The sequence below is a fragment of the Euprymna scolopes genome, chromosome 9 (assembly GCF_053919585.1).
Source record: "Euprymna scolopes isolate OS-2025 chromosome 9, ASM5391958v1, whole genome shotgun sequence".
NCBI classification, from domain to species: domain Eukaryota; kingdom Metazoa; phylum Mollusca; class Cephalopoda; order Sepiida; family Sepiolidae; genus Euprymna; species Euprymna scolopes.
The window spans coordinates 97,601,428-97,609,178 of NC_136490.1; the positions used below are offsets into that span (position 1 = coordinate 97,601,428).

The 7,751-nt window shown below is 31.8% G+C and overlaps 1 pseudogene; it reads left to right on the plus strand.

The window, feature by feature from the left end:
• The first annotated feature begins 7,272 nt into the window (after nucleotides 1-7,272).
• LOC145285379 (U2 spliceosomal RNA) lies at nucleotides 7,273-7,429 on the plus strand (annotated as a pseudogene).
• Nucleotides 7,430-7,751: the final 322 nt, after the last annotated feature.

Sequence of the window (7,751 nt, forward strand, 5' to 3'; positions counted from 1 at the left end):
TAGAAAAATAATTTCCCATGAAAAAAAAAAGAAAGTGCTATTAAAAAGTATAAAAAAAATTAAAAAAAAAAAAAAAAAAAATTCTGTAAACATTGGAAAAAAAATATTTGTACCCAAAAAGTATTAGCATATAAGTTAAATAAATAACTGTTGCCAGAAGTTAAATAAATTTTAATAAGTTCTATAAATAAAAAGAAAGCAGTGTAAAATACGTACGTAAAATAAAAAACACACCGAATGGTTTTAAAATGAAAGTGTGTGAGAGAGAGAGGGGGGGGGAGAAAACGGTGTATAGTGAAGTTAACCAAAAGCGGTGCATTCGCCATTAGTGGACGTTGACGTCACGTCACGTGACATGACTAAGCGTTTTCAAACGAATAGAAAAATAGAAAGAGGGTTATAGAGAAAGTAAGAGAGAGAGAGAGAGAGAGTAAGTGTGAGAGAGAGAGACGGTGTTGGTTTTACTCCTCCCCCCCTTCCAGCTTAAGAGGTATGAGGTCACGTGGTAATATACAAAATGGCTAATTATTTTATATTACATAAATATTACGATATTTTTATTATCGTCTAATATTTTGAAAGCTGAATTTTTTTTATTCCTGTACATTTTTTCCTGACATTTTTCGTTAAAACTCTTGTATAAATAATATTTTTAACCAGGTAATCACGATGGAAACATTGTCATAAAGTGTAATAATAGATATAACTAAGCCGAAGAGAAAAATGCAAAAGTATCGAAGACAGAACTATTTACAATTGTTCGCCATTAGTGGACGTTGACGTCACGTCACGTGACATGACTAAACGTTTTTTTTTTTACGTATGAATTACATTGGATCATTCAAGAATTACGTAATAAAAAGCATTACAATGACAGTTTTTTTTGGGCCCCCCTTGGAGATAACTGATACGTTTACCCCTTTTTCCTCGTCCGTTTGACGTGAAATTTCGATATTTGTCATCCGGGATACGGGGCTTCGATATGATACCAAATTTATCAAGTCTGGTTGTGTCTTTCAAAAGTTTTAGCGTTACATACAAACATACAAACTCACAGATTTTTGCCTTTTATATATATAGACTAGCAGGGCTACCCGGCGTTGCTCGGGACCGTATAAACAATGAAAAAACAAAAGCAGATATTGAACATATGTTTTATTCTTAGGGGAGAGGAATCTTTCATCTCAAGTTTTAGCGTTACAAACAAACATTTGTCTTTTATATATATAGATAATGACAGGTTTTTTGGGGGCCCCCTCGAAGATAACTGATCAGTTGACCAACTTCTAGTGGTCCGTTTGACGTGAAATTTCGATATTTGTCATCCGGGTGATGGGGCTTCGATATGATACCAAATTTGTCAAGTTTGGTTCCGTCTTTCAAAAGTTTTAGCGTTACAAACAAACAAACAAACAAACATACATACACACAGACGTTTGGCTTTTATATATATACTAGCAGGGCTACCCGGCGTTGCTCGGGACCGTATAAACAATGAAAAAACAAAAGCAGATATTGAACATATGTTTGATTCTTAGGGGAGAGGAATCTTTCATCTCTATGTATTATTTGTTTTATCTACCCTAGGACTGATATTGTTCATGTTTTATCCCTAGCATAGGTAATTTACAGCATGTATATGAAATTGTTTTACCTTAGGGAGAAGAGAACAGGTAATATACAACATAATGTGTCTATATTACATCCCTGGCAACGCCTAGAAACCAGCTAGAACATGTATTTCAGTCAATCTTTATTATATCCTGGGCTATGCCGGGAAACCAGCTAATCTCTTTTTAGTGACTTGACCACCAAAATACCTCCCTAAGTGTGTCCTTTCTTTTGAACTTATTAGATATAGGTATCTAGAAATGTGTGTGAAATTTTGTTGAATGCATTGTTCACTATGATTTTCTTATTGTTCTACACAATATCAACTGTAGCGAAATAACACAGTAAACTTAGTGTAGTGTTAGAATAAAGAGCAAAGGAAAAAATTAGAATCATATTTTGTAATTGCAAATCTAAATTTGCTAGCATGTACCAGTATTTGCCAGGTTGTGGAAATTTGGAACTTATAACATATGTAGTGGCCTTTTCCTAGATACCTATTGCTAAAAATTATACTTTCATTTTGTTAGAAAAATCTCTCTTCAGATGCCCTGCATCATTCAAAATAAAAACAAATATTTTTATAATTGTTTCAGTATATTGCTACACAATGTGAAAGTTTTTAACGTTTGTAAAAAAAATCATGAATGTGCTTATATTGCAAAAAAGAAAATATCAGTGCACAGTATTGAAAGTGTTTGAGATTCAAAAGTCTGTAACATTTCTACTAACTTCATAAGATGTCATGTGAGAAACTGAATTGAATATCAAGACATTATCTGAAGCGTTTTTATTTTGGTGTAACATATGTGTTTACAGTGAACCTTAACTTTTAATAAACAGATTGGTATGCAATGACATAGGCTAAGAATCTTTAAAATATATATAAATTGGAAAAATGTGTGAACAAATGAAAAAAAAATGATCCGCTCCACTTGATGACATCAAGCACAGTAATATTTTAGTGAAGAAAATATGAAATTGATGTTCAGTGATTAGTTTGGATGAATGAGAAAATGTAATTGTTTGATGCATAAAAATAACTCAGTTGCTGTATTTGATATTAAGCAGCAAAATATAGTGATTTGAATATTTGGGAAAACATCAAACCAGATTATGTAAAAAGAAAAAAAAAAGATGAAATTAGAAAATATATATTTTATGTTTATGAGTTCTGCCAATCAAAATTTTGTGGCAGAAATTGGGTGATTACCATGCAATTTTATTTTGGTAAAATTCTTAAATTATTAGAATGTTTATTATAATTTCTAATTAGTGACTTGTTATAATCAAAATCCGCCCTAAAGAGTGTCCTTTCTTTTATTAGGTATCAGAGTAGGTATCAAGATTTCTACTTCTATACAAATGTGATATTTCAGATCTGTACATAAAAAATTTGTTGAATATATAGGTTGAGAATTGTTCTGTGTCGCTCTCTCTCACACACACACGCATTCTCACTTTTATAGATATAATAGATAGATTACTCTAGATATATTTCCATATGTCTGAATACCCTATATACAAATTTTCAAATCTGTAGATAAAAAATTTGTTGAGTATATAGGTTGAAAATTGTTCTCTCTCTCTCTCTCACACACACATTCTCAATTTTAGAGATATAATAGATAGATTATGCTAGATATATTTCCATATGTCTGAATACCCTATATACAAATTTTCTAATCTGTAGATCCAATATTTGTTGAATATATAGGTTGAAAATTGTTCTTACTCTCTCTCTCTCTCTCTCTGGCTACCTCACACACACATTCTAACTTTTATAGATATAATAGATAGATTATGCTAGATATATTTCCATATGTGTGAATACCCTATATACAAATTTTCTAATTTGTAGATAAAAAATTTGTAGAGTGCATAGGTTGAGAATTGTTCTCTCTATCTCTCACACACACACATTCTAACTTTTAATGATATAATAGATTATGCTAGATATATTTCGATATTTCTGAATACCCTATATATAAAAATTTGTTGAATGTATAGGTTGAGAACTGTTCTCCCTCTCTCTCTCTCTCTCTCTCGCTCACACACACACACATTCTCACTTTTATAGATATAATAGAAAGATTATCCTAGATATATTTCTATTTGTATGAATACTCTATATACAAATTTTAAAATCTGTAGATAAAGAATTTGTTGAGTATATGGGTTGAGAATTGTTCTCTCTCTCTCTCTCTCTCTCTCACACACACACACACATTCTCACTTTTATAGATATAATAGATTATGCTAGATATATTTCCATATGTCTGAATACCCTATATACAAATTTTCAAATCTGTAGATAAAAAAATTGTTGAGTATATAGGTTGAGAATTGTTCTCTCTCTCTATCACACACATTCTCACTTTTATAGATATAATAGACAGATTATGCCAGATATATTGAAATATGTCTGAATGCCCAATATACAAATTTTGAAATCTGTAGATAAAAAATTTGTTGTATACATAGGTTGACAATTGTCCTCTCTCTCACACACACACACATTCTCACTTTTATACATATAATAGATAGATTATGCTAGATATATTTCTATATGTCTGAACACCCTATATACAAATGTTCAAATCTGTGGATAAAAAATTTGTTGAATGTATAGGTTGAGAATTTTTATCTCTCTCTTTTTCTCTCTCTCTCTCTCGCTATCTCACACACACGCATTCTCACTTTTATAGATAAAATAGATAGATTATGCTAGATATATTTCCATATGTCTGAATACCCTATATACAAAGTTTCAAATCTGTAGATAAAAAATTTGTTGAATATATAGGTTTAGAATTGTTCTCTCTCTCTCTCTCTCTCACACACACATTCTAACTTTTGTAGTTATAATAGATAGATTATGCTAGATATATTTCCATATGTCTGAATACCCTATATACAAATTTTCTAAACTGTAGGTAAAAAATTTGTTGAGTATGTAGGTTAAGAATTGTTCTCTCTCTCTCTCACACACACACACACACACAAGTTCTCACTTTTATAGATATAATAGATAGATTATGCTAGATATATTTCTATATGTCTGCCTACCCTATATACAAATTTCCAAATCTGTGCCCAAAAATGTGTGGAATATATAGGTTGAGAATTGTTCTCTCTCTCTCTCTCTCTCACACATATTCTCACTTTTATAGGTTATATAGGTTGAGAATTTTTTGCTCTTTCCATCACTCACATTCACACTTTTATAGATATAATACATAGATTATGCCAGATATATTTACATATGTCTGAATACCCAATATACACATTTTCAAATCTGTAGATAAAAAATTAGTTGAATATATAGGTTGAGAATTGTTCTCTCTCTCTCTCTTTCTCTCTCTCTCACACACACATTCTCACTTTTATAGATATAATAGATAGATTATGCTAGATATATTTCCATACGTCTGAATACCCTATATCCAAATTTTCTAATATGTAGATAAAAAATTTGTTGAATATATAGGGTGAGAATTTTCCTTCCTCTCTTTCTCTCTCTCTCTTTCTCACACACACACAAGCTGAAAATTGTTCTCTCTCTCTCTCTGACTCTCTCTCTCTCTCACACACACACACACATGGTCATTTTATAGATATAATAGATAGGTTATGCTAGATATATTTCTATATGTCTGAATACCCTATATACAAATTTTTAAATCTGTAGATAAAAAATTTGTTGAGTATATAGGTTGAGAATTGTTCTTTCTCTCTCTCTCACACACACATTCTCACTTTTATAGATATAATAGATTATGCTAGATATATTTCCAAATGTCTGAATACCCTATATACAAATTTTCAAATCTGTAAAGATAGAATTTGTTGAATATATAGGTTGAGAATTGTTCTCTCTCTCTCTCTTTCACACACATTCTCACTTTTATAGATATAATAGATAGATTATGCTAGATATATTTCCTTATGTCTGAATACCCTATATACAAATTATCAAATCTGTAGATACAAAATTTGTTGAGTATATAGGTTGAGAATTGTTCTCTCTCTCTCTCTCTCTCACTCACTCACTCACTCACTCACTCACAAACACACACACACATTCTACCTTTTATAGATATAATAGATTATGCTAGATATATTTCCATATGTCTGAATACCCTGTATACAAATTTTCAGATCTGTACATAAAAATTAGTTGAATATATAGGTTGAGAATTGTTCTCTCTCTCTCTCTTCTCTCTCTCTCTTTCACACACATTCTCACTTTTCTAGATATAATAGATAGATTATGCTAGATATATTTCCATATGTCTGAATACCCTATATACAAATTTTATAATCGGTAGATAAAAAATTTGTTGAATATATAGGGTGAGAATTGTACTTACTCTCTCTCTCTCTCTCTCTCTCTCTCTCACGCACACATTCTCACTTTTATGGATATAATAGATAGATTATGCTGGATATATTTCCATATGTCTGAATACCCTATATACAAATGGTCAAATCTGTAGATAACAAATTTATTGAATAGATAGGTTGAGAATTGTTCTCTCTCTCTCTCTCGCAACCTTACACACACAACCACACGCAAACATTCTGACTTTTATAGATATAATAGATCGATTATGCTAGATATATTTCCATATGTCTGAATACCCAATATACAAATTTTCAAATCTGTAGGTAAAAAATTTGTTGAATATATAGGTTGAGAATTGTTCTCTCTCTCTCACACACTCACATTCTCACTTTTATAGATATAATGTATAGATTATGCTAGATATATTTCTATATGTCTGAATACCCTATATACAAAGTTTAAAATCCGTAGATAAAAATACGTTGAGTATATAGGTTGAGAATTGTTCTCTCTCTCTCTTACGCACACACACACACACACACATTTTCACTTTTATAGATATAATAGATAGATTATGCTAGATATATTTCCATATGTCTGAATACCCTATATACAAATTTTCAAATCTGTAGATAAAAAATGTATTGAATATATAGGTTGAGAATTGTTGTCTCTCTCTCTCTCTCTCTCTCTCTCTCTCTCTCTCTCTCTGGCTACCTCACACACACACACATTTTCACTTTTATAGATATAATAGATAGATTATGCTAGATATATTTCCATATGTCTGAATACCCTATATACAAACTTTCAAATCTGTAGATAAAAAATTTGTTGAGTATATAGGTTGAGAATTGTTCTCTCTCTCTCACACGAAACTGTGCGCTCGGCTTCTTCCCCCCCTTCCCACCCCAAATGCTTGGGAAACTGTGCACTGTTTTTGTTGGTTTTCAAGCTGCCTCTTCCCCCCCCACACACACACACAGTTTAACAGTAGTAGGAGGTCAAGAGAAAGAGGGTGAGAGAGAGAGAGAAGAGTAAGTTGGTGAGAGAGAGAGAAAAGAGAAAGAGGGTGTTGGTTTTATATTTTTATTATCGTCTAATATTTTGAAAGCTGAATTTCTAATAAAATGTGCATCTATAGGAGATAATGCCTGGGAATGTGTTCCCCCCCCCCCACAGTTTAACAGTGGTGTGACGTCAAGAGAAAGAGGGTGAGAGAGAGGGAAGAGTAAGTGGGTGAGAGAGAGAAAGAGAGAGAAAAAAAAGAAAGACGGTGTTGGTTTTGTGAAAAAAGTTGTTATTTACAATTGTTCGCATTCTTGGCCTTTTGGTCAAGATCAAAGTGTAGTATCTGTTCTTCAGATGCTGCACTTCTATTTCTTGTTCTCTTTCGGTGGAGGAGAAATCCTCCACGACTGAGACAATTTTTATTTGTGTACCTTTTCTCCACGTTAAAAAACGACCCTGGTGTCTAACTCTGTCCCGTGGGGAGGCATAGTAAATAGGTACAATTGTTCGCCATTAGTGGATGTTGACGTCACGTCACGTGACATGACTAAGCGTTTTTTTTTTTTAGTATGAATAACATTTTTTGTTTTAATTATAAAGTCTACACTTAATTTTATAGAAAATGATGTATATATAATAGAAAAAAAAAATTACTGGTTTTGTTGGATTCAAGTGGATCCCCCCCCCTCCAGTTTAAGAGATAGCAGGTCACGTGGTAATATACAAAATGGCTAGCGTAAATATAAAGATCGGTTTTTTTATCGACGAATATTTTGAAAGC